At 45.0% G+C, this 27,325-nt stretch overlaps 15 non-coding genes across 15 annotated transcripts; all 15 read right to left on the reverse strand.

The window, feature by feature from the left end:
- Nucleotides 1-199: 199 nt before the first annotated feature.
- trnar-ccu (transfer RNA arginine (anticodon CCU)) lies at nucleotides 200-272 on the reverse strand. The gene has a single exon. It is a non-coding gene; the product is annotated as a tRNA-Arg (tRNA).
- A 212-nt stretch (nucleotides 273-484) lies between these two features.
- On the reverse strand, nucleotides 485-557 carry trnar-ccu (transfer RNA arginine (anticodon CCU)). Its single transcript has one exon. It is a non-coding gene; the product is annotated as a tRNA-Arg (tRNA).
- A 212-nt stretch (nucleotides 558-769) lies between these two features.
- On the reverse strand, nucleotides 770-842 carry trnar-ccu (transfer RNA arginine (anticodon CCU)). Its single transcript has one exon. It is a non-coding gene; the product is annotated as a tRNA-Arg (tRNA).
- A 1,885-nt stretch (nucleotides 843-2,727) lies between these two features.
- On the reverse strand, nucleotides 2,728-2,800 carry trnar-ccu (transfer RNA arginine (anticodon CCU)). The gene has a single exon. It is a non-coding gene; the product is annotated as a tRNA-Arg (tRNA).
- Nucleotides 2,801-3,012: 212 nt separating this feature from the next.
- Nucleotides 3,013-3,085, reverse strand: trnar-ccu (transfer RNA arginine (anticodon CCU)). The gene has a single exon. It is a non-coding gene; the product is annotated as a tRNA-Arg (tRNA).
- Nucleotides 3,086-4,140: 1,055 nt separating this feature from the next.
- trnar-ccu (transfer RNA arginine (anticodon CCU)) lies at nucleotides 4,141-4,213 on the reverse strand. The gene has a single exon. It is a non-coding gene; the product is annotated as a tRNA-Arg (tRNA).
- Nucleotides 4,214-6,952: 2,739 nt separating this feature from the next.
- Nucleotides 6,953-7,025, reverse strand: trnar-ccu (transfer RNA arginine (anticodon CCU)). Its single transcript has one exon. It is a non-coding gene; the product is annotated as a tRNA-Arg (tRNA).
- A 1,894-nt stretch (nucleotides 7,026-8,919) lies between these two features.
- On the reverse strand, nucleotides 8,920-8,992 carry trnar-ccu (transfer RNA arginine (anticodon CCU)). The gene has a single exon. It is a non-coding gene; the product is annotated as a tRNA-Arg (tRNA).
- A 1,881-nt stretch (nucleotides 8,993-10,873) lies between these two features.
- trnar-ccu (transfer RNA arginine (anticodon CCU)) lies at nucleotides 10,874-10,946 on the reverse strand. Its single transcript has one exon. It is a non-coding gene; the product is annotated as a tRNA-Arg (tRNA).
- Nucleotides 10,947-12,825: 1,879 nt separating this feature from the next.
- Nucleotides 12,826-12,898, reverse strand: trnar-ccu (transfer RNA arginine (anticodon CCU)). The gene has a single exon. It is a non-coding gene; the product is annotated as a tRNA-Arg (tRNA).
- Nucleotides 12,899-19,788: 6,890 nt separating this feature from the next.
- trnar-ccu (transfer RNA arginine (anticodon CCU)) lies at nucleotides 19,789-19,861 on the reverse strand. The gene has a single exon. It is a non-coding gene; the product is annotated as a tRNA-Arg (tRNA).
- Nucleotides 19,862-20,910: 1,049 nt separating this feature from the next.
- Nucleotides 20,911-20,983, reverse strand: trnar-ccu (transfer RNA arginine (anticodon CCU)). Its single transcript has one exon. It is a non-coding gene; the product is annotated as a tRNA-Arg (tRNA).
- Nucleotides 20,984-22,871: 1,888 nt separating this feature from the next.
- Nucleotides 22,872-22,944, reverse strand: trnar-ccu (transfer RNA arginine (anticodon CCU)). The gene has a single exon. It is a non-coding gene; the product is annotated as a tRNA-Arg (tRNA).
- A 2,172-nt stretch (nucleotides 22,945-25,116) lies between these two features.
- Nucleotides 25,117-25,189, reverse strand: trnar-ccu (transfer RNA arginine (anticodon CCU)). The gene has a single exon. It is a non-coding gene; the product is annotated as a tRNA-Arg (tRNA).
- Nucleotides 25,190-25,399: 210 nt separating this feature from the next.
- trnar-ccu (transfer RNA arginine (anticodon CCU)) lies at nucleotides 25,400-25,472 on the reverse strand. Its single transcript has one exon. It is a non-coding gene; the product is annotated as a tRNA-Arg (tRNA).
- Nucleotides 25,473-27,325: the final 1,853 nt, after the last annotated feature.

A 27,325-nucleotide genomic window follows, 5' to 3' on the forward strand; every position in this document is an offset into this window, starting at 1 on the left:
AGTGTGACCTATACGAACTGATAGAAGAGGTAAAAAAATATATAATGGCAGGCACTGACAAATGCCCATGAAATTACGAATTTTTTATTTTTGTTCATACTCCATTGCTAAAAAAGCATGTTAGCAGAGGATGGTTTCGATCCATCGACCTCTGGGTTATGGGCACAGCACGATGCCGCTGCGCCACTCTGCTTCCAACCACCCCAGATGGGACTTGAACCCACAATCCCTGGCTTAGGAGGCCAGTGCCTTATCCAGTAGGCCACTGGGGCACTGTGTTCTCAGTATGACCTATACGAACTGATAGAAGAGGTAAAAAAATATATAATGGCAGGCACTGACAAATGCCCATGAAATTACGATTTTTTTTATTTTTGTTCGTACTCCATTGCTAAAAAAAACAGGTTAGCAGAGGATGGTTGCGATCCATCGACCTCTGGGTTATGGGCCCAGCACGCTTCCGCTGCGCCACTCTGCTTCCAACCACCCCAGATGGGAATTGAACCCACAATCCCTGGCTTAGGAGGCCAGTGCCTTATCCATTAGGCCACTGGGGCACTGTGTTCTCAGTATGACCTATACGAACTGATTGAAGAGGTAAAAAAATATATAATGGCATGCACTGACAAATGCCCATTAAATTACGATTTTTTTTATTTTTGTTCGTACTCCATTGCTAAAAAAAACAGGTTAGCAGAGGATTGTTTCGATCCATCGACCTCTGGTTTATGGGCCCAGCACGCTTCCGCTGCGCCACTCTCCTTCCAACCACCCCAGATGGGACTTGAACCCACAATCCCTGGCTTAGGAGGCCAGTGCCTTATCCATTAGGCCACTGGGGCACTGTGTTCTCAGTATGACCTATACGAACTGATAGAAGAGGTAAAAAAATATATAATGGCAGGCACTGACAAATGCCCATGAAATTACGATTTTTTTTATTTTTGTTCGTACTCCATTGCTAAAAAAAATAGGTTAGCAGAGGATGGTTTCGATCCATCGACCTCTGGGTTATGGGCCCAGCACGCTTCTGCTGTGCCACTCTGCTTCCAACCACACAAAATTGGACCCACGATCCCTGACTTAGGAGTACAGTATCTTATCCATTAGGCCACTGGGGCACTGTGTCTCAGTATGACCTATACGAACTGATAGAAGAGGTAAAAAAATATATAATGGCAGGCACTGACAAATGCCCATGAAATTGCGATTTTTTTTATTTTTGTTCGTACTCCATTGACAAAAAAACAGGTTAGCAGAGGATGGTTTCAATCCATCGACCTCTGTGTTATGGGCCCAGCACGCTTCCGCTTAGCCACTCTGCTTCCAACCACCCCAGATGGGCCTTGAACCCACAATCCCTGGCTTAGGAGGCCAGTGCCTTATCCATTAGGCCACTGGGGCACTGTGTTCTCAGTGTGACCTATACGAACTGATAGAAGAGGTAAAAAAATATATAATGGCAGGCACTGACAAATGCCCATGAAATTACGATTTTTTTTATTTTTGTTCGTACTCCATTGCTAAAAAAAACAGGTTAGCAGAGGATGGTTTCGATCCATCGACCTCTGGGTTATGGGCCCAGCACGCTTCCGCTGCGCAACTCTGCTTCCAACCACACAAAATTGGACCCACAATCCCTGGTTTAGGAGGCCAGTGCCTTATCCATTAGGCCACTGGGGCACTGTGTTCTCAGTATGACCTATACGAACTGATAGAAGAGGTAAAAAAATATATAATGGCAGGCACTGACAAATGCCCATGAAATTACGATTTTTTTTATTTTTGTTCGTACTCCATTGCTAAAAAAAACAGGTTAGCAGAGGATGGTTTCGATCCATCGACCTCTGGGTTATGGGCCCAGCACGCTTCCGCTGCGCCACTCTGCTTCCAACACCCAAGATTGGACCCACAAACCCTGACTTAGGAGTACAGTATCTTATCCATTAGGCCACTGGGGCACTGTGTTCTCAGTGTGACCTATACGAACTGATAGAAGAGGTAAAAAAATATATAATGGCAGGCACTGACAAATGCCCATGAAATTACGATTTTTTTTATTTTTGTTCGTACTCCATTGCTAAAAAAAACAGGTTAGCAGAGGATGGTTTCGATCCATCGACCTCTGGGTTATGGGCCCAGCACGCTTCCCCTGCGCCACTCTGCTTCCAACCACCCAAGTTTGGACCCACTAACCCTGACTTAGGAGTACAGTATCTTATCCATTAGGCCACTGGGGCACTGTGTTCTCAGTGTGACCTATACGAACTGATAGAAGAGGTAAAAAAATATATAATGGCAGGCACTGACAAATGCCCATGAAATTACGAATTTTTTATTTTTGTTCATACTCCATTGCTAAAAAAACAGGTTAGCAGAGGATGGTTTCGATCCATCGACCTCTGGGTTATGGGCCCAGCACGCTTCCGCTGCGCCACTCTGCTTCCAACCACCCAAGATTGGACCCACAAACCCTGACTTAGGAGTACAGTATCTTATCCATTAGGCCACTGGGGCACTGTGTTCTCAGTGTGACCTATACGAACTGATAGAAGAGGTAAAAAAATATATAATGGCAGGCACTGACAAATGCCCATGAAATTATGAATTTTTTATTTTTGTTCATACTCCATTGCTAAAAAAGCATGTTAGCAGAGGATGGTTTCGATCCATCGACCTCTGGGTTATGGGCCCAGCACGCTTCCGCTGCGCCACTCTGCTTCCAACCACCCCAGATGGGACTTGAACCCACAATCCCTGGCTTAGGAGGCCAGTGCCTTATCCAGTAGGCCACTGGGGCACTGTGTTCTCAGTATGACCTATACGAACTGATAGAAGAGGTAAAAAAATATATAATGGCAGGCACTGACAAATGCCCATGAAATTACGATTTTTTTAATTTTTGTTCGTACTCCATTGCTAAAAAAAACAGGTTAGCAGAGGATGGTTTTGATCCATCGACCTCTGGGTTATGGGCCCAGCACGCTTCCGCTGCGCCACTCTGCTTCCAACCACCCCAGATGGGACTTGAACCCACAATCCCTGGCTTAGGAGGCCAGTGCCTTATCCATTAGGCCACTGGGGCACTGTGTTCTCAGTGTGACCTATACGAACTGATAGAAGAGGTAAAAAAATATATAATGGCAGGCACTGACAAATGCCCATGAAATTACGAATGTTTTATTTTTGTTCATACTCCATTGCTAAAAAAACATGTTAGCAGAGGATGGTTTCGATCCATCGACCTCTTGGTTATGGGCCCAGCACGCTTCCGCTGCGCCACTCTGCTTCCAACCACCCCAGATGGGACTTGAACCCACAATCCCTGGCTTAGGAGGCCAGTGCCTTATCGAGTAGGCCACTGGGGCACTGTGTTCTCAGTATGACCTATACGAACTGATAGAAGAGGTAAAAAAATATATAATGGCAGGCACTGACAAATGCCCATGAAATTACGAATTTTTTATTTTTGTTCGTACTCCATTGCTAAAAAAACAGGTTAGCAGAGGATGGTTTCGATCCATCGACCTCTGGGTTATGGGCCCAGCACGCTTCCGCTGCGCCACTCTGCTTCCAACCACCCAAGATTGGACCCACAAACCCTGACTTAGGAGTACAGTATCTTATCCATTAGGCAACTGGGGCACTGTGTTCTCAGTGTGACCTATACGAACTGATAGAAGAGGTAAAAAAATATATAATGGCAGGCACTGACAAATGCCCATGAAATTACGAATTTTTTATTTTTGTTCGTACTCCATTGCTAAAAAAACAGGTTAGCGGATGATGGTTTCGATCCATCGACCTCTGGGTTATGGGCCCAGCACGCTTCCGCTGCGCCACTCTGCTTCCAACCACCCCAGATGGGACTTGAACCCACAATTCCTGGCTTAGGAGGCTAGTGCCTTATCCAGTAGGCCACTGGGGCACTGTGTTCTCAGTATGACCTATACGAACTGATAGAAGAGGTAAAAAAATATATAATGGCAGGCACTGACAAATGCCCATGAAATTACGATTTTTTTTATTTTTGTTCGTACTCCATTGCTAAAAAAAACAGGTTAGCCGAGGATGGTTTCGATCCATCGACCTCTGGGTTATGGGCCCAGCACGCTTCCGCTGCGCCACTCTGCTTTCAACCACCCCAGATGGGACTTGAACCCACAACCCCTGGCTTAGGAGGCCAGTGCCTTATCCATTAGGCCACTGGGGCACTGTGTTCTCAGTATGATCTATACGAACTGATAGAAGAGGTAAAAAAATATATAATGGCAGGCACTGACAAATGCCCATGAAATTACGAATTTTTTATTTTTGTTCGTACTCCATTGCTAAAAAAACAGGTTAGCAGATGATGGTTTCGATCCATCGACCTCTGGGTTATGGGCCCAGCACGCTTCCGCTGCGCCACTCTGCTTCCAACCACCCAAGATTGGACCCACAAACCCTGACTTAGGAGTACAGTATCTTATCCATTAGGCAACTGGGGCACTGTGTTCTCAGTGTGACCTATACGAACTGATAGAAGAGGTAAAAAAATATATAATGGCAGGCACTGACAAATGCCCATGAAATTACGAATTTTTTATTTTTGTTCGTACTCCATTGCTAAAAAAACAGGTTAGCGGATGATGGTTTCGATCCATCGACCTCTGGGTTATGGGCCCAGCACGCTTCCGCTGCGCCACTCTGCTTCCAACCACCACAGATGGGACTTGAACCCACAATCCCTGGCTTAGGAGGCTAGTGCCTTATCCAGTAGGCCACTGGGGCACTGTGTTCTCAGTATGACCTATACGAACTGATAGAAGAGGTAAAAAAATATATAATGGCAGGCACTGACAAATGCCCATGAAATTACGATTTTTTTTATTTTTGTTCGTACTCCATTGCTAAAAAAACAGGTTAGCAGATGATGGTTTCGATCCATCGACCTCTGGGTTATGGGCCCAGCACGCTTCCGCTGCGCCACTCTGCTTCCAACCACCCAAGATTGGACCCACAAACCCTGACTTAGGAGTACAGTATCTTATCCATTAGGCAACTGGGGCACTGTGTTCTCAGTGTGACCTATACGAACTGATAGAAGAGGTAAAAAAATATATAATGGCAGGCACTGACAAATGCCCATGAAATTACGAATTTTTTATTTTTGTTCGTACTCCATTGCTAAAAAAACAGGTTAGCGGATGATGGTTTCGATCCATCGACCTCTGGGTTATGGGCCCAGCACGCTTCCGCTGCGCCACTCTGCTTCCAACCACCACAGATGGGACTTGAACCCACAATCCCTGGCTTAGGAGGCTAGTGCCTTATCCAGTAGGCCACTGGGGCACTGTGTTCTCAGTATGACCTATACGAACTGATAGAAGAGGTAAAAAAATATATAATGGCAGGCACTGACAAATGCCCATGAAATTACGATTTTTTTTATTTTTGTTCGTACTCCATTGCTAAAAAAAACAGGTTAGCCGAGGATGGTTTCGATCCATCGACCTCTGGGTTATGGGCCCAGCACGATTCCGCTGCGCCACTCTGCTTCCAACCACCCCAGATGGGACTTGAACCCACAATCCCTGGCTTAGGAGGGAAGTGCCTTATCCATTAGGCCACTGGGGCACTGTGTTCTCAGTATGACCTATACGAACTGATAGAAGAGGTAAAAAAATATATAATGGCAGGCACTGACAAATGCCCATGAAATTACGAATTTTTTATTTTTGTTCGTACTCCATTGCTAAAAAAACAGGTTAGCAGATGATGGTTTCGATCCATCGACCTCTGGGTTATGGGCCCAGCACGCTTCCGCTGCGCCACTCTGCTTCCAACCACCCAAGATTGGACCCACAAACCCTGACTTAGGAGTACAGTATCTTATCTATTAGGCCACTGGGGCACTGTGTTATCAGTATGACCTATATGAACTGATAGAAGAGGTAAAAACATATATAATGGCAGGCACTGACAAATGCCCATGAAATTACGATTTTTTAAATTTTTGTTCATACTCCATTGCTAAAAAAAGATGTTAGCAGAGGATGGTTTCGATCCATCGACCTCTGGGTTATGGGCCCAGCACACTTCCGCTGCGCCACTCTGCTTCAAACCACCCCAGATGGGACTTGAACCCACAATCCCTGGCTTAGGAGGCCAGTGCCTTATCGAGTAGGCCACTGGGGCACTGTGTTCTCAGTATGACCTATACGAACTGATAGAAGAGGTAAAAAAATATATAATGGCAGGCACTGACAAATGCCCATGAAATTACGAATTTTTTATTTTTGTTCGTACTCCATTGCTAAAAAAACAGGTTAGCAGAGGATGGTTTCGATCCATCGACCTCTGGGTTATGGGCCCAGCACGCTTCCGCTGCGCCACTCTGCTTCCAACCACCCAAGATTGGACCCACAAACCCTGACTTAGGAGTACAGTATCTTATCCATTAGGCAACTGGGGCACTGTGTTCTCAGTGTGACCTATACGAACTGATAGAAGAGGTAAAAAAATATATAATGGCAGGCACTGACAAATGCCCATGAAATTACGAATTTTTTATTTTTGTTCGTACTCCATTGCTAAAAAAACAGGTTAGCGGATGATGGTTTCGATCCATCGACCTCTGGGTTATGGGCCCAGCACGCTTCCGCTGCGCCACTCTGCTTCCAACCACCCCAGATGGGACTTGAACCCACAATTCCTGGCTTAGGAGGCTAGTGCCTTATCCAGTAGGCCACTGGGGCACTGTGTTCTCAGTATGACCTATACGAACTGATAGAAGAGGTAAAAAAATATATAATGGCAGGCACTGACAAATGCCCATGAAATTACGATTTTTTTTATTTTTGTTCGTACTCCATTGCTAAAAAAAACAGGTTAGCCGAGGATGGTTTCGATCCATCGACCTCTGGGTTATGGGCACAGCACGCTTCCGCTGCGCCACTCTGCTTTCAACCACCCCAGATGGGACTTGAACCCACAACCCCTGGCTTAGGAGGCCAGTGCCTTATCCATTAGGCCACTGGGGCACTGTGTTCTCAGTATGATCTATACGAACTGATAGAAGAGGTAAAAAAATATATAATGGCAGGCACTGACAAATGCCCATGAAATTACGAATTTTTTATTTTTGTTCGTACTCCATTGCTAAAAAAACAGGTTAGCAGATGATGGTTTCGATCCATCGACCTCTGGGTTATGGGCCCAGCACGCTTCCGCTGCGCCACTCTGCTTCCAACCACCCAAGATTGGACCCACAAACCCTGACTTAGGAGTACAGTATCTTATCCATTAGGCAACTGGGGCACTGTGTTCTCAGTGTGACCTATACGAACTGATAGAAGAGGTAAAAAAATATATAATGGCAGGCACTGACAAATGCCCATGAAATTACGAATTTTTTATTTTTGTTCGTACTCCATTGCTAAAAAAACAGGTTAGCGGATGATGGTTTCGATCCATCGACCTCTGGGTTATGGGCCCAGCACGCTTCCGCTGCGCCACTCTGCTTCCAACCACCACAGATGGGACTTGAACCCACAATCCCTGGCTTAGGAGGCTAGTGCCTTATCCAGTAGGCCACTGGGGCACTGTGTTCTCAGTATGACCTATACGAACTGATAGAAGAGGTAAAAAAATATATAATGGCAGGCACTGACAAATGCCCATGAAATTACGATTTTTTTTATTTTTGTTCGTACTCCATTGCTAAAAAAACAGGTTAGCAGATGATGGTTTCGATCCATCGACCTCTGGGTTATGGGCCCAGCACGCTTCCGCTGCGCCACTCTGCTTCCAACCACCCAAGATTGGACCCACAAACCCTGACTTAGGAGTACAGTATCTTATCCATTAGGCAACTGGGGCACTGTGTTCTCAGTGTGACCTATACGAACTGATAGAAGAGGTAAAAAAATATATAATGGCAGGCACTGACAAATGCCCATGAAATTACGAATTTTTTATTTTTGTTCGTACTCCATTGCTAAAAAAACAGGTTAGCGGATGATGGTTTCGATCCATCGACCTCTGGGTTATGGGCCCAGCACGCTTCCGCTGCGCCACTCTGCTTCCAACCACCACAGATGGGACTTGAACCCACAATCCCTGGCTTAGGAGGCTAGTGCCTTATCCAGTAGGCCACTGGGGCACTGTGTTCTCAGTATGACCTATACGAACTGATAGAAGAGGTAAAAAAATATATAATGGCAGGCACTGACAAATGCCCATGAAATTACGATTTTTTTTATTTTTGTTCGTACTCCATTGCTAAAAAAAACAGGTTAGCCGAGGATGGTTTCGATCCATCGACCTCTGGGTTATGGGCCCAGCACGCTTCCGCTGCGCCACTCTGCTTCCAACCACCCCAGATGGGACTTGAACCCACAATCCCTGGCTTAGGAGGGAAGTGCCTTATCCATTAGGCCACTGGGGCACTGTGTTCTCAGTATGACCTATACGAACTGATAGAAGAGGTAAAAAAATATATAATGGCAGGCACTGACAAATGCCCATGAAATTACGAATTTTTTATTTTTGTTCGTACTCCATTGCTAAAAAAACAGGTTAGCAGATGATGGTTTCGATCCATCGACCTCTGGGTTATGGGCCCAGCACGCTTCCGCTGCGCCACTCTGCTTCCAACCACCCAAGATTGGACCCACAAACCCTGACTTAGGAGTACAGTATCTTATCCATTAGGCCACTGGGGCACTGTGTTATCAGTATGACCTATATGAACTGATAGAAGAGGTAAAAACATATATAATGGCAGGCACTGACAAATGCCCATGAAATTACGATTTTTTAAATTTTTGTTCATACTCCATTGCTAAAAAAAGATGTTAGCAGAGGATGGTTTCGATCCATCGACCTCTGGGTTATGGGCCCAGCACACTTCCGCTGCGCCACTCTGCTTCAAACCACCCCAGATGGGACTTGAACCCACAATCCCTGGCTTAGGAGGCCAGTGCCTTATCCAGTAGGCCACTGGGGCACTGTGTTCTCAGTATGACCTATACGAACTGATAGAAGAGGTAAAAAAATATATAATTGCAGGCACTGACAAATGCACATGAAATTACGATTTTTTTTATTTTTGTTCGTACTCCATTGCTAAAAAAAACAGGTTAGCAGAGGATGGTTTCGATCCATCGACCTCTGGGTTATGGGCCCAGCACGCTTCCTCTGCGCCACTCTGCTTCCAACCAGCCCAGATGGGACTTGAACCCACAATCCCTGGCTTAGGAGGCCAGTGCGTTATCCATTAAGCCACTGGGGCACTGTGTTCTCAGTATGACCTATACGAACTGATAGAAGAGGTAAAAAAATATATAATGGCAGGCACTGACAAATGCCCATGAAATTACGAATTTTTTATTTTTGTTCGTACTCCATTGCTAAAAAAACAGGTTAGCAGATGATGGTTTCGATCCATCGACCTCTGGGTTATGGGCCCAGCACGCTTCCGCTGCGCCACTCTGCTTCCAACCACCCAACATTGGACCCACAAACCCTGACTTAGGAGTACAGTATCTTATCCATTAGGCCACTGGGGCACTGTGTTATCAGTATGACCTATATGAACTGATAGAAGAGGTAAAAACATATATAATGGCAGGCACTGACAAACGCCCATGAAATTACAAATTTTTTATTTTTGTTCGTACTCCATTGCTAAAAAAACAGGTTAGCAGAGGATGGTTTCGATCCATCGACCTCTGGGTTATGGGCCCAGCACGCTTCCGCTGCGCCACTCTGCTTCCAACCACCCAAGATTGGACCCACAAACCCTGACTTAGGAGTACAGTATCTTATCCATTAGGCAACTGGGGCACTGTGTTCTCAGTGTGACCTATACGAACTGATAGAAGAGGTAAAAAAATACATAATGGCAAGCACTGACAAATGCCCATGAAATTACGAATTTTTTATTTTTGTTCGTACTCCATTGCTAAAAAAACAGGTTAGCAGATGATGGTTTCGATCCATCGACCTCTGGGTTATGGGCCAAGCACGCTTCCGCTGCGCCACTCTGCTTCCAACCACCCAAGCTTGGACCCACAAACCCTGACTTAGGAGTACAGTATCTTATCCATTAGGCCACTGGGGCACTGTGTTATCTGTATGACCTATATGAACTGATAGAAGAGGTAAAAAAATATATAATGGCAGGCACTGACAAATGCCCATGAAAATACGAATTTTTTATTTTTGTTCGTACTCCATTGCTAAAAAAACAGGTTAGCAGATGATGGTTTCGATCCATCGACCTCTGGGTTATGGGCCCAGCACGCTTCCGCTGCGCCACTCTGCTTCCAACCACCCAAGATTGGACCCACAAACCCTGACTTAGGAGTACAGTATCTTATCCATTAGGCCACTGGGGCACTTTGTTATCAGTATGACCTATATGAACTGATAGAAGAGGTAAAAAAATATATAATGGCAGGCACTGACAAATGCCCATGAAATTACGAATTTTTTATTTTTGTTCGTACTCCATTGCTAAAAAAACAGGTTAGCAGATGATGGTTTCGATCCATCGACCTCTGGGTTATGGGCCCAGCACGCTTCCGCTGCGCCACTCTGCTTCCAACCACCCAAGATTGGACCCACAAACCCTGACTTAGGAGTACAGTATCTTATCCATTAGGCCACTGGGGCACTGTGTTATCAGTATGACCTATATGAACTGATAGAAGAGGTAAAAACATATATAATGGCAGGCACTGACAAATGCCCATGAAATTACGATTTTTTTAATTTTTGTTCATACTCCATTGCTAAAAAAAGATGTTAGCAGAGGATGGTTTCGATCCATCGACCTCTGGGTTATGGGCCCAGCACACTTCCGCTGCGCCACTCTGCTTCAAACCACCCCAGATGGGACTTGAACCCACAATCCCTGGCTTAGGAGGCCAGTGCCTTATCCAGTAGGCCACTGGGGCACTGTGTTCTCAGTATGACCTATACGAACTGATAGAAGAGGTAAAAAAATATATAATTGCAGGCACTGACAAATGCACATGAAATTACGATTTTTTTTATTTTTGTTCGTACTCCATTGCTAAAAAACAGGTTTGCAGATGATGGCTTCGATCCATCGACCTCTGGGTTATGGGCCAAGCACGCTTCCGCTGCGCCACTCTGCTTCCAACCACCCAAGATTGAACCCACAATCCCTGGCTTAGGAGTACAGTATCTTATCCATTAGGCCACTGGGGCACTGTGTTCTCAGTGTGACCTATACGAACTGATAGAAGAGGTAAAAAAATATATAATGGCAGGCACTGACAAATGCCCATGAAATTACGAATTTTTTATTTTTGTTCGTACTCCATTGCTAAAAAAACAGGTTAGCGGATGATGGTTTCGATCCATCGACCTCTGGGTTATGGGCCCAGCACGCTTCCGCTGCGCCACTCTGCTTCCAACTACCCCAGATGGGACTTGAACCCACCATCCCTGGCTTAGGAGGCTAGTGCCTTATCCAGTAGGCCACTGGGGCACTGTGTTCTGAGTATGACCTATACGAACTGATAGAAGAGGTAAAAAAATATATAATGGCAGGCACTGACAAATGCCCATGAAATTACGAATTTTTTATTTTTGTTCGTACTCCATTGCTAAAAAAACAGGTTAGCAGATGATGGTTTCGATCCATCGACCTCTGGGTTATGGGCCCAGCACGCTTCCGCTGCTCCACTCTGCTTCCAACCACCCAAGATTGGACCCACAAACCCTGACTTAGGAGTACAGTATCTTATTCATTAGGCCACTGGGGCACTGTGTTATCAGTATGACCTATATGAACTGATAGAAGAGGTAAAAACATATATAATGGCAGGCACTGACAAATGCCCATGAAATTACGAATTTTTTATTTTTGTTCGTACTCCATTGCTAAAAAAACAGGTTAGCAGAGGATGGTTTCGATCCATCGACCTCTGGGTTATGGGCCCAGCACGCTTCCGCTGCGCCACTCTGCTTCCAACCACCCAAGATTGGACCCACAAACCCTGACTTAGGAGTACAGTATCTTATCCATTAGGCCACTGGGGCACTGTGTTATCAGTATGACCTATATGAACTGATAGAAGAGGTAAAAAAATATATAATGGCAGGCACTGACAAATGCCCATGAAATTACAAATTTTTTATTTTTGTTCGTACTCCATTGCTAAAAAAACAGGTTAGCAGATGATGGTTTCGATCCATCGACCTCTGGGTTATGGGCCCAGCACGCTTCCGCTGCGCCACTCTGCTTCCAACCACCCAAGATTGGACCCACAAACCCTGACTTAGGAGTACAGTATCTTATCCATTAGGCAACTGGGGCACTGTGTTCTCAGTGTGACCTATACGAACTGATAGAAGAGGTAAAAAAATATATAATGGCAAGCACTGACAAATGCCCATGAAATTACGATTTTTTTATTTTTGTTCGTACTCCATTGCTAAAAAAACAGGTTAGCAGATGATGGTTTCGATCCATCGACCTCTGGGTTATGGGCCAAGCACGCTTCCGCTGCGCCACTCTGCTTCCAACCACCCAAGCTTGGACCCACAAACCCTGACTTAGGAGTACAGTATCTTATCCATTAGGCCACTGGGGCACTGTGTTATCAGTATGACCTATATGAACTGATAGAAGAGGTAAAAACATATATAATGGCAGGCACTGACAAATGCCCATGAAATTACGATTTTTTTAATTTTTGTTCATACTCCATTGCTAAAAAAAGATGTTAGCAGAGGATGGTTTCGATCCATCGACCTCTGGGTTATGGGCCCAGCACACTTCCGCTGCGCCACTCTGCTTCAAACCACCCCAGATGGGACTTGAACCCACAATCCCTGGCTTAGGAGGCCAGTGCCTTATCCAGTAGGCCACTGGGGCACTGTGTTCTCAGTATGACCTATACGAACTGATAGAAGAGGTAAAAAAATATATAATTGCAGGCACTGACAAATGCACATGAAATTACGATTTTTTTTATTTTTGTTCGTACTCCATTGCTAAAAAACAGGTTTGCAGCTGATGGCTTCGATCCATCGACCTCTGGGTTATGGGCCAAGCACGCTTCCGCTGCGCCACTCTGCTTCCAACCACCCAAGATTGAACCCACAATCCCTGGCTTAGGAGTACAGTATCTTATCCATTAGGCCACTGGGGCACTGTGTTCTCAGTGTGACCTATACGAACTGATAGAAGAGGTAAAAAAATATATAATGGCAGGCACTGACAAATGCCCATGAAATTACGAATTTTTTATTTTTGTTCGTACTCCATTGCTAAAAAAACAGGTTAGCGGATGATGGTTTCGATCCATCGACCTCTGGGTTATGGGCCCAGCACGCTTCCGCTGCGCCACTCTGCTTCCAACTACCCCAGATGGGACTTGAACCCACCATCCCTGGCTTAGGAGGCTAGTGCCTTATCCAGTAGGCCACTGGGGCACTGTGTTCTGAGTATGACCTATACGAACTGATAGAAGAGGTAAAAAAATATATAATGGCAGGCACTGACAAATGCCCATGAAATTACGAATTTTTTATTTTTGTTCGTACTCCATTGCTAAAAAAACAGGTTAGCAGATGATGGTTTCGATCCATCGACCTCTGGGTTATGGGCCCAGCACGCTTCCGCTGCTCCACTCTGCTTCCAACCACCCAAGATTGGACCCACAAACCCTGACTTAGGAGTACAGTATCTTATCCATTAGGCCACTGGGGCACTGTGTTATCAGTATGACCTATATGAACTGATAGAAGAGGTAAAAACATATATAATGGCAGGCACTGACAAATGCCCATGAAATTACGAATTTTTTATTTTTGTTCGTACTCCATTGCTAAAAAAACAGGTTAGCAGAGGATGGTTTCGATCCATCGACCTCTGGGTTATGGGCCCAGCACGCTTCCGCTGCGCCACTCTGCTTCCAACCACCCAAGATTGGACCCACAAACCCTGACTTAGGAGTACAGTATCTTATCCATTAGGCCACTGGGGCACTGTGTTATCAGTATGACCTATATGAACTGATAGAAGAGGTAAAAAAATATATAATGGCAGGCACTGACAAATGCCCATGAAATTACAAATTTTTTATTTTTGTTCGTACTCCATTGCTAAAAAAACAGGTTAGCAGATGATGGTTTCGATCCATCGACCTCTGGGTTATGGGCCCAGCACGCTTCCGCTGCGCCACTCTGCTTCCAACCACCCAAGATTGGACCCACAAACCCTGACTTAGGAGTACAGTATCTTATCCATTAGGCAACTGGGGCACTGTGTTCTCAGTGTGACCTATACGAACTGATAGAAGAGGTAAAAAAATATATAATGGCAAGCACTGACAAATGCCCATGAAATTACGATTTTTTTATTTTTGTTCGTACTCCATTGCTAAAAAAACAGGTTAGCAGATGATGGTTTCGATCCATCGACCTCTGGGTTATGGGCCAAGCACGCTTCCGCTGCGCCACTCTGCTTCCAACCACCCAAGCTTGGACCCACAAACCCTGACTTAGGAGTACAGTATCTTATCCATTAGGCCACTGGGGAACTGTGTTATCAGTATGACCTATATGAACTGATAGAAGAGGTAAAAACATATATAATGGCAGGCACTGACAAATGCCCATGAAATTACGATTTTTTTTAATTTTTGTTCGTACTCCATTGCTAAAAAAACAGGTTTGCAGATGATGGCTTCGATCCATCGACCTCTGGGTTATGGGCCCAGCACGCTTCCGCTGCGCCACTCTGCTTCCAACCACCCCAGATGGGACTTGAACCCACAATCCCTGGCTTAGGAGGCTAGTGCCTTATCCAGTAGGCCACTGGGGCACTGTGTTCTCAGTATGACCTATACGAACTGATAGAAGAGGTAAAAAAATATATAATGGCAGGCACTGACAAATGCCCATGAAATTACGAATTTTTTATTTTTGTTCGTACTCCATTGCTAAAAAAACAGGTTAGCAGATGATGGTTTCGATCCATCGACCTCTGGGTTATGGGCCCAGCACGCTTCCGCTGCTCCACTCTGCTTCCAACCACCCAAGATTGGACCCACAAACCCTGACTTAGGAGTACAGTATCTTATCCATTAGGCCACTGGGGCACTATGTTATCAGTATGACCTATATGAACTGATAGAAGAGGTAAAAACATATATAATGGCAGGCACTGACAAATGCCCATGAAATTACGAATTTTTTATTTTTGTTCGTACTCCATTGCTAAAAAAACAGGTTAGCAGAGGATGGTTTCGATCCATCGACCTCTGGGTTATGGGCCCAGCACGCTTCCGCTGCGCCACTCTGCTTCCAACCACCCAACATTGGACCCACAAACCCTGACTTAGGAGTACAGTATCTTATCCATTAGGCCACTGGGGCACTGTGTTATCAGTATGACCTATATGAACTGATAGAAGAGGTAAAAAAATATATAATGGCAGGCACTGACAAATGCCCATGAAATTACGAATTTTTTATTTTTGTTCGTACTCCATTGCTAAAAAAACAGGTTAGCAGATGATGGTTTCGATCCATCGACCTCTGGGTTATGGGCCCAGCACGCTTCCGCTGCGCCACTCTGCTTCCAACCACCCAAGATTGGACCCACAAACCCTGACTTAGGAGTACAGTATCTTATCCATTAGGCCACTGGGGCACTGTGTTATCAGTATGACCTATATGAACTGATAGAAGAGGTAAAAAAATATATAATGGCAGGCACTGACAAATGCCCATGAAATTACGAATTTTTTATTTTTGTTCGTACTCCATTGCTAAAAAAACAGGTTAGCAGATGATGGTTTCGATCCATCGACCTCTGGGTTATGGGCCCAGCACGCTTCCGCTGCGCCACTCTGCTTCCAACCACCCAACATTGGACCCACAAACCCTGACTTAGGAGTACAGTATCTTATCCATTAGGCCACTGGGGCACTGTGTTATCAGTATGACCTATATGAACTGATAGAAGAGGTAAAAACATATATAATGGCAGGCACTGACAAATGCCCATGAAATTACAAATTTTTTATTTTTGTTCGTACTCCATTGCTAAAAAAACAGGTTAGCCGAGGATGGTTTCGATCCATCGACCTCTGGGTTATGGGCCCAGCACGCTTCCGCTGCGCCACTCTGCTTCAAACCACCCAAGATTGGACCCACAAACCCTGACTTAGGAGTACAGTATCTTATCCATTAGGCCACTGGGGCACTGTGTTATCAGTATGACCTATATGAACTGATAGAAGAGGTAAAAAAATATATAATGGCAGGCACTGACAAATGCCCATGAAATTACGAATTTTTTATTTTTGTTCGTACTCCATTGCTAAAAAAACAGGTTAGCAGATGATGGTTTCGATCCATCGACCTCTGGGTTATGGGCCCAGCACGCTTCCGCTGCGCCACTCTGCTTCCAACCACCCAACATTGGACCCACAAACCCTGACTTAGGAGTACAGTATCTTATCCATTAGGCCACTGGGGCACTGTGTTATCAGTATGACCTATATGAACTGATAGAAGAGGTAAAAACATATATAATGGCAGGCACTGACAAATGCCCATGAAATTACAATTTTTTTATTTTTGTTCGTACTCCATTGCTAAAAAAACAGGTTAGCAGAGGATGGTTTCGATCCATCGACCTCTGGGTTATGGGCCCAGCACGCTTCCGCTGTGCCACTCTGCTTCCAACCACCCAAGATTGGACCCACAAACCCTGACTTAGGAGTACAGTATCTTATCCATTAGGCAACTGGGGCACTGTGTTCTCAGTGTGACCTATACGAACTGATAGAAGAGGTAAAAAAATATATAATGGCAAGCACTGACAAATGCCCATGAAATTACGATTTTTTTATTTTTGTTCGTACTCCATTGCTAAAAAAACAGGTTAGCAGATGATGGCTTCGATCCATCGACCTCTGGGTTATGGGCCAAGCACGCTTCCGCTGCGCCACTCTGCTTCCAACCACCCAAGATTGAACCCACAATCCCTGGCTTAGGAGTACAGTATCTTATCCATTAGGCCACTGGGGCACTGTGTTCTCAGTGTGACCTATACGAACTGATAGAAGAGGTAAAAAAATATATAATGGCAGGCACTGACAAATGCCCATGAAATTACGAATTTTTTATTTTTGTTCGTACTCCATTGCTAAAAAAACAGGTTAGCGGATGATGGTTTCGATCCATCGACCTCTGGGTTATGGGCCCAGCACGCTTCCGCTGCGCCACTCTGCTTCCAACCACCCCAGATGGGACTTGAACCCACAATCCCTGGCTTAGGAGGCTAGTGCCTTATCCAGTAGGCCACTGGGGCACTGTGTTCTCAGTATGACCTATACGAACTGATAGAAGAGGTAAAAAAATATATAATGGCAGGCACTGACAAATGCCCATGAAATTACGAATTTTTTATTTTTGTTCGTACTCCATTGCTAAAAAAACAGGTTAGCAGATGATGGTTTCGATCCATCGACCTCTGGGTTATGGGCCCAGCACGCTTCCGCTGCTCCACTCTGCTTCCAACCACCCAAGATTGGACCCACAAACCCTGACTTAGGAGTACAGTATCTTATCCATTAGGCCACTGGGGCACTGTGTTATCAGTATGACCTATATGAACTGATAGAAGAGGTAAAAACATATATAATGGCAGGCACTGACAAATGCCCATGAAATTACGAATTTTTTATTTTTGTTCGTACTCCATTGCTAAAAAAACAGGTTAGCAGAGGATGGTTTCGATCCATCGACCTCTGGGTTATGGGCCCAGCACGCTTCCGCTGCGCCACTCTGCTTCCAACCACCCAAGATTGGACCCACAAACCCTGACTTAGGAGTACAGTATCTTATCCATTAGGCAACTGGGGCACTGTGTTCTCAGTGTGACCTATACGAACTGATAGAAGAGGTAAAAAAATATATAATGGCAGGCACTGACAAATGCCCATGAAATTACGATTTTTTTAAATTTTTGTTCGTACTCCATTGCTAAAAAAACAGGTTAGCAGATGATGGTTTCGATCCATCGACCTCTGGGTAATGGGCCAAGCACGCTTCCGCTGCCCCACTCTGCTTCCAACCACCCAAGATTGAACCCACAATCCCTGGCTTAGGAGTACAGTATCTTATCCATTAGGCCACTGGGGCACTGTGTTCTCAGTATGACCTATACGAACTGATAGAAGAGGTAAAAAAATATATAATGGCAGGCACTGACAAATGCCCATGAAATTACGAATTTTTTATTTTTGTTCGTACTCCATTGCTAAAAAAACAGGTTAGCAGATGATGGTTTCGATCCATCGACCTCTGGGTTATGGGCCCAGCACGCTTCCGCTGCTCCACTCTGCTTCCAACCACCCAAGATTGGACCCACAAACCCTGACTTAGGAGTACAGTATCTTATCCATTAGGCCACTGGGGCACTGTGTTATCAGTATGACCTATATGAACTGATAGAAGAGGTAAAAACATATATAATGGCAGGCACTGACAAATGCCCATGAAATTACGAATTTTTTATTTTTGTTCGTACTCCATTGCTAAAAAAACAGGTTAGCAGATGATGGTTTCGATCCATCGACCTCTGGGTTATGGGCCCAGCACGCTTCCGCTGCTCCACTCTGCTTCCAACCACCCAAGATTGGACCCACAAACCCTGACTTAGGAGTACAGTATCTTATCCATTAGGCCACTGGGGCACTGTGTTATCAGTATGACCTATATGATCTGATAGAAGAGGTAAAAACATATATAATGGCAGGCACTGACAAATGCCCATGAAATTACGAATTTTTTATTTTTGTTCGTACTCCATTGCTAAAAAAACAGGTTAGCAGAGGATGGTTTCGATCCATCGACCTCTGGGTTATGGGCCCAGCACGCTTCCGCTGCGCCACTCTGCTTCCAACCACCCAAGATTGGACCCACAAACCCTGACTTAGGAGTACAGTATCTTATCCATTAGGCAACTGGGGCACTGTGTTCTCAGTGTGACCTATACGAACTGATAGAAGAGGTAAAAAAATATATAATGGCAGGCACTGACAAATGCCCATGAAATTACGATTTTTTTAAATTTTTGTTCGGACTCCATTGCTAAAAAAACAGGTTAGCAGATGATGGTTTCGATCCATCGACCTCTGGGTAATGGGCCAAGCACGCTTCCGCTGCCCCACTCTGCTTCCAACCACCCAAGATTGAACCCACAATCCCTGGCTTAGGAGTACAGTATCTTATCCATTAGGCCACTGGGGCACTGTGTTCTCAGTGTGACCTATACGAACTGATAGAAGAGGTAAAAAAATATATAATGGCAGGCACTGACAAATGCCCATGAAATTACGAATTTTTTATTTTTGTTCGTACTCCATTGCTAAAAAAACAGGTTAGCGGATGATGGTTTCGATCCATCGACCTCTGGGTTATGGGTCCAGCACGCTTCCGCTGCGCCACTCTGCTTCCAACCACCCCAGATGGGACTTGAACCCACAATCCCTGGCTTAGGAGGCTAGTGCCTTATCCAGTAGGCCACTGGGGCACTGTGTTCTCAGTATGACCTATACGAACTGATAGAAGAGGTAAAAAAAAATATAATGGCAGGCACTGACAAATGCCCATGAAATTACGATTTTTTTTATTTTTGTTCGTATTCCATTGCTAAAAAAAACAGGTTAGCAGAGGATGGTTTCGATCCATCGACCTCTGGGTTATGGGCCCAGCACGCTTCCGCTGCGCCACTCTGCTTCCAACCACCCCAGATGGGACTTGAACCCACAATCCCTGGCTTAGGAGGCCAGTGCCTTATCCATTAGGCCACTGGGGCACTGTGTTCTCAGTATGACCTATACGAACTGATAGAAGAGGTAAAAAAATATATAATGGCAGGCACTGACAAATGCCCATGAAATTACGAATTTTTTATTTTTGTTCGTACTCCATTGCTAAAAAAACAGGTTAGCAGATGATGGTTTCGATCCATCGACCTCTGGGTTATGGGCCCAGCACGCTTCCGCTGCGCCACTCTGCTTCCAACCACCCAAGATTGGACCCACAAACCCTGACTTAGGAGTACAGTATCTTATCCATTAGGCCACTGGGGCACTGTGTTATCAGTATGACCTATATGAACTGATAGAAGAGGTAAAAACATATATAATGGCAGGCACTGACAAATGCCCATGAAATTACGAATTTTTTATTTTTGTTCGTACTCCATTGCTAAAAAAACAGGTTAGCAGAGGATGGTTTCGATCCATCGACCTCTGGGTTATGGGCCCAGCACGCTTCCGCTGCGCCACTCTGCTTCCAACCACCCAAGATTGGACCCACAAACCCTGACTTAGGAGTACAGTATCTTATCCATTAGGCAACTGGGGCACTGTGTTCTCAGTGTGACCTATACGAACTGATAGAAGAGGTAAAAAAAAATATAATGGCAGGCACTGACAAATGCCCATGAAATTACGATTTTTTTTAATTTTTGTTCGTACTCCATTGCTAAAAAAACAGGTTAGCAGATGATGGTTTCGATCCATCGACCTCTGGGTTATGGGCCAAGCACGCTTCCGCTGCGCCACTCTGCTTCCAACCACCCCAGATGTGACTTGAACCCACAATCCCTGGCTTCGGAGGCAAGTGCCTTATCCATTAGGCCACTGGGGCACTGTGTTCTCAGTATGACCTATACGAACTGATAGAAGAGGTAAAAAAATATACAATGGCAGGCACTGACAAATGCCCATGAAATTACGAATTTTTTATTTTTGTTCATACTCCATTGCTAAAAAAACATGTTAGCAGAGGATGGTTTCGATCCATCGACCTCTGGGATATGGGCCCAGCACGCTTCCGCTGCGCCACTCTGCTTTCAACCACCCCAGATGGGACTTGAACCCACAACCCCTGGCTTAGGAGGCCAGTGCCTTATCCATTAGGCCACTGGGGCACTGTGTTCGCAGTATGACCTATACGAACTGATAGAAGAGGTAAAAAAATATATAATGGCAGGCACTGACAAATGCCCATGAAATTACGAATTTTTTATTTTTGTTCGTACTCCATTGCTAAAAAAACAGGTTTGCAGATGATGGCTTCGATCCATCGACCTCTGGGTTATGGGCCAAGCACGCTTCCGCTGCGCCACTCTGCTTCCAACCACCCAAGATTGAACCCACAATCCCTGGCTTAGGAGTACAGTATCTTATCCATTAGGCCACTGGGGCACTGTGTTCTCAGTGTGACCTATACGAACTGATAGAAGAGGTAAAAAAATATATAATGGCAGGCACTGACAAATGCCCATGAAATTACGAATTTTTTATTTTTGTTCGTACTCCATTGCTAAAAAAACAGGTTAGCGGATGATGGTTTCTATCCATCGACCTCTGGGTTATGGGCCCAGCACGCTTCCGCTGCGCCACTCTGCTTCCAACCACCCCAGATGGGACTTGAACCCACAATCCCTGGCTTAGGAGGCTAGTGCCTTATCCAGTAGGCCACTGGGGCACTGTGTTCTCAGTATGACCTATACGAACTGATAGAAGAGGTAAAAAAATATATAATGGCAGGCACTGACAAATGCCCATGAAAATACGAATTTTTTATTTTTGTTCGTACTCCATTGCTAAAAAAACAGGTTAGCAGATGATGGTTTCGATCCATCGACCTCTGGGTTATGGGCCCAGCACGCTTCCGCTGCTCCACTCTGCTTCCAACCACCCAAGATTGGACCCACAAACCCTGACTTAGGAGTACAGTATCTTATCCATTAGGCCACTGGGGCACTGTGTTATCAGTATGACCTATATGAACTGATAGAAGAGGTAAAAACATATATAATGGCAGGCACTGACAAATGCCCATGAAATTACGAATTTTTTATTTTTGTTCGTACTCCATTGCTAAAAAAACAGGTTAGCAGAGGATGGTTTCGATCCATCGACCTCTGGGTTATGGGCCCAGCACGCTTCCGCTGCGCCACTCTGCTTCCAACCACCCAAGATTGGACCCACAAACCCTGACTTAGGAGTACAGTATCTTATCCATTAGGCAACTGGGGCACTGTGTTCTCAGTGTGACCTATACGAACTGATAGAAGAGGTAAAAAAATATATAATGGCAGGCACTGACAAATGCCCATGAAATTACGATTTTTTTAAATTTTTGTTCGTACTCCATTGCTAAAAAAACAGGTTAGCAGATGATGGTTTCGATCCATCGACCTCTGGGTAATGGGCCAAGCACGCTTCCGCTGCCCCACTCTGCTTCCAACCACCCAAGATTGAACCCACAATCCCTGGCTTAGGAGTACAGTATCTTATCCATTAGGCCACTGGGGCACTGTGTTCTCAGTGTGACCTATACGAACTGATAGAAGAGGTAAAAAAATATATAATGGCAGGCACTGACAAATGCCCATGAAATTACGAATTTTTTATTTTTGTTCGTACTCCATTGCTAAAAAAACAGGTTAGCGGATGATGGTTTCGATCCATCGACCTCTGGGTTATGGGTCCAGCACGCTTCCGCTGCGCCACTCTGCTTCCAACCACCCCAGATGGGACTTGAACCCACAATCCCTGGCTTAGGAGGCTAGTGCCTTATCCAGTAGGCCACTGGGGCACTGTGTTCTCAGTATGACCTATACGAACTGATAGAAGAGGTAAAAAAAAATATAATGGCAGGCACTGACAAATGCCCATGAAATTACGATTTTTTTTATTTTTGTTCGTATTCCATTGCTAAAAAAAACAGGTTAGCAGAGGATGGTTTCGATCCATCGACCTCTGGGTTATGGGCCCAGCACGCTTCCGCTGCGCCACTCTGCTTCCAACCACCCCAGATGGGACTTGAACCCACAATCCCTGGCTTAGGAGGCCAGTGCCTTATCCATTAGGCCACTGGGGCACTGTGTTCTCAGTATGACCTATACGAACTGATAGAAGAGGTAAAAAAATATATAATGGCAGGCACTGACAAATGCCCATGAAATTACGAATTTTTTATTTTTGTTCGTACTCCATTGCTAAAAAAACAGGTTAGCAGATGATGGTTTCGATCCATCGACCTCTGGGTTATGGGCCCAGCACGCTTCCGCTGCGCCACTCTGCTTCCAACCACCCAAGATTGGACCCACAAACCCTGACTTAGGAGTACAGTATCTTATCCATTAGGCCACTGGGGCACTGTGTTATCAGTATGACCTATATGAACTGATAGAAGAGGTAAAAACATATATAATGGCAGGCACTGACAAATGCCCATGAAATTACGAATTTTTTATTTTTGTTCGTACTCCATTGCTAAAAAAACAGGTTAGCAGAGGATGGTTTCGATCCATCGACCTCTGGGTTATGGGCCCAGCACGCTTCCGCTGCGCCACTCTGCTTCCAACCACCCAAGATTGGACCCACAAACCCTGACTTAGGAGTACAGTATCTTATCCATTAGGCAACTGGGGCACTGTGTTCTCAGTGTGACCTATAGGAACTGATAGAAGAGGTAAAAAAATATATAATGGCAGGCACTGACAAATGCCCATGAAATTACGAATTTTTTATTTTTGTTCGTACTCCATTGCTAAAAATACAGGTTAGCAGATGATGGTTTCGATCCATCGACCTCTGGGTTATGGGCCAAGCACGCTTCCGCTGCGCCACTCTGCTTCCAACCACCCAAGCTTGGACCCACAAACCCTGACTTAGGAGTACAGTATCTTATCCATTAGGCCACTGGGGCACTGTGTTATCAGTATGACCTATATGAACTGATAGAAGAGGTAAAAACATATATAATGGCAGGCACTGACAAATGCCCATGAAATTACGATTTTTTTAAATTTTTGTTCGTACTCCATTGCTAAAAAAACAGGTTAGCAGATGATGGTTTCGATCCATCGACCTCTGGGTTATGGGCCAAGCACGCTTCCGCTGCGCCACTCTGCTTCCAACCACCCAAGATTGAACCCACAATCCCTGGCTTAGGAGTACAGTATCTTATCCATTAGGCCACTGGGGCACTGTGTTCTCAGTGTGACCTATACGAACTGATAGAAGAGGTAAAAAAATATATAATGGCAGGCACTGACAAATGCCCATGAAATTACGAATGTTTTATTTTTGTTCATACTCCATTGCTAAAAAAACATGTTAGCAGAGGATGGTTTCGATCCATCGACCTCTGGGTTATGGGCCCAGCACGCTTCCGCTGCGCCACTCTGCTTCCAACCACCCCAGATGGGACTTGAACCCACAATCCCTGGCTTAGGAGGCTAGTGCCTTATCCAGTAGGCCACTGGGGCACTGTGTTCTAAGTATGACCTATACAAACTGATAGAAGAGGTAAAAAAATATATAATGGCAGGCACTGACAAATGCCCATGAAATTACGATTTTTTTTATTTTTGTTCGTACTCCATTGCTAAAAAAAATAGGTTAGCCGAGGATGGTTTCGATCCATCGACCTCTGGGTTATGGGCCCAGCACGCTTCCGCTGCGCCACTCTGCTTCCAACCACCCCAGATGGGACTTGAACCCACAATCCCTGGCTTAGGAGGGAAGTGCCTTATCCATTAGGCCACTGGGGCACTGTGTTCTCAGTATGACCTATACGAACTGATAGAAGAGGTAAAAAAATATATAATGGCAGGCACTGACAAATGCCCATGAAATTACGAATTTTTTATTTTTGTTCATACTCCATTGCTAAAAAAAACAGGTTAGCCGAGGATGGTTTCGATCCATCGACCTCTGGGTTATGGGCCCAGCACGCTTCCGCTGCGCCACTCTGCTTCCAACCACCCTAGATGGGACTTGCACCCACAATCCCTGGCTTAGGAGGGAAGTGCCTTATCCATTAGGCCACTGGGGCACTGTGTTCTCAGTATGACCTATACGAACTGATAGAAGAGGTAAAAAAATATATAATGGCAGGCACTGACAAATGCCCATGAAATTACGAATTTTTTATTTTTGTTCATACTCCATTGCTAAAAAAACATGTTAGCAGAGGATGGTTTCGATCCATCGACCTCTGGGTTATGGGCCCAGCACGCTTCCGCTGCGCCACTCTGCTTTCAACCACCCCAGATGGGACTTGAACCCACAACCCCTGGCTTAGGAGGCCAGTGCCTTATCCATTAGGCCACTGGGGCACTGTATTCTCAGTATGATCTATACGAACTGATAGAAGAGGTAAAAAAATATATAATGGCAGGCACTGACAAATGCCCATGAAATTACGAATTTTTTATTTTTGTTCATACTCCATTGCTAAAAAAACATGTTAGCAGAGGATGGTTTCGATCCATCGACCTCTGGGTTATGGGCCCAGCACGCTTCCGCTGCGCCACTCTGCTTTCAACCACCCCAGATGGGACTTGAACCCACAACCCCTGGCTTAGGAGGCCAGTGCCTTATCCATTAGGCCACTGGGGCACTGTATTCTCAGTATGATCTATACGAACTGATAGAAGAGGTAAAAAAATATATAATGGCAGGCACTGACAAATGCCCATGAAATTACGAATTTTTTATTTTTGTTCGTACTCCATTGCTAAAAAAACAGGTTAGCAGATGATGGTTTCGATCCATCGACCTCTGGGTTATGGGCCCAGCACGCTTCCGCTGCGCCACTCTGCTTCCAACCACCCAAGATCGGACCCACAAACCCTGACTTAGGAGTACAGTATCTTATCCATTAGGCCACTGGGGCACTGTGTTATCAGTATGACCTATATGAACTGATAGAAGAGGTAAAAACATATATAATGGCAGGCACTGACAAATGCCCATGAAATTACGAATTTTTTATTTTTGTTCGTACTCCATTGCTAAAAAAACAGGTTAGCAGAGGATGGTTTCGATCCATCGACCTCTGGGTTATGGGCCCAGCACGCTTCCGCTGCGCCACTCTGCTTCCAACCACCCAAGATTGGACCCACAAACCCTGACTTAGGAGTACAGTATCTTATCCATTAGGCAACTGGGGCACTGTGTTCTCAGTGTGACCTATAGGAACTGATAGAAGAGGTAAAAAAATATATAATGGCAGGCACTGACAAATGCCCATGAAATTACGAATTTTTTATTTTTGTTCGTACTCCATTGCTAAAAATACAGGTTAGCAGATGCTGGTTTCGATCCATCGACCTCTGGGTTATGGGCCAAGCACGCTTCCGCTGCGCCACTCTGCTTCCAACCACCCAAGCTTGGACCCACAAACCCTGACTTAGGAGTACAGTATCTTATCCATTAGGCCACTGGGGCACTGTGTTATCAGTATGACCTATATGAACTGATAGAAGAGGTAAAAACATATATAATGGCAGGCACTGACAAATGCCCATGAAATTACGATTTTTTTAAATTTTTGTTCGTACTCCATTGCTAAAAAAACAGGTTAGCAGATGATGGTTTCGATCCATCGACCTCTGGGTTATGGGCCAAGCACGCTTCCGCTGCGCCACTCTGCTTCCAACCACCCAAGATTGAACCCACAATCCCTGGCTTAGGAGTACAGTATCTTATCCATTAGGCCACTGGGGCACTGTGTTCTCAGTGTGACCTATACGAACTGATAGAAGAGGTAAAAAAATATATAATGGCAGGCACTGACAAATGCCCATGAAATTACGAATGTTTTATTTTTGTTCATACTCCATTGCTAAAAAAACATGTTAGCAGAGGATGGTTTCGATCCATCGACCTCTGGGTTATGGGCCCAGCACGCTTCCGCTGCGCCACTCTGCTTCCAACCACCCCAGATGGGACTTGAACCCACAATCCCTGGCTTAGGAGGCTAGTGCCTTATCCAGTAGGCCACTGGGGCACTGTGTTCTAAGTATGACCTATACAAACTGATAGAAGAGGTAAAAAAATATATAATGGCAGGCACTGACAAATGCCCATGAAATTACGATTTTTTTTATTTTTGTTCGTACTCCATTGCTAAAAAAAATAGGTTAGCCGAGGATGGTTTCGATCCATCGACCTCTGGGTTATGGGCCCAGCACGCTTCCGCTGCGCCACTCTGCTTCCAACCACCCCAGATGGGACTTGAACCCACAATCCCTGGCTTAGGAGGGAAGTGCCTTATCCATTAGGCCACTGGGGCACTGTGTTCTCAGTATGACCTATACGAACTGATAGAAGAGGTAAAAAAATATATAATGGCAGGCACTGACAAATGCCCATGAAATTACGAATTTTTTATTTTTGTTCATACTCCATTGCTAAAAAAAACAGGTTAGCCGAGGATGGTTTCGATCCATCGACCTCTGGGTTATGGG

The sequence above is a fragment of the Salvelinus fontinalis genome, unplaced genomic scaffold (assembly GCF_029448725.1).
Source record: "Salvelinus fontinalis isolate EN_2023a unplaced genomic scaffold, ASM2944872v1 scaffold_0492, whole genome shotgun sequence".
Lineage (NCBI taxonomy): Eukaryota > Metazoa > Chordata > Actinopteri > Salmoniformes > Salmonidae > Salvelinus > Salvelinus fontinalis.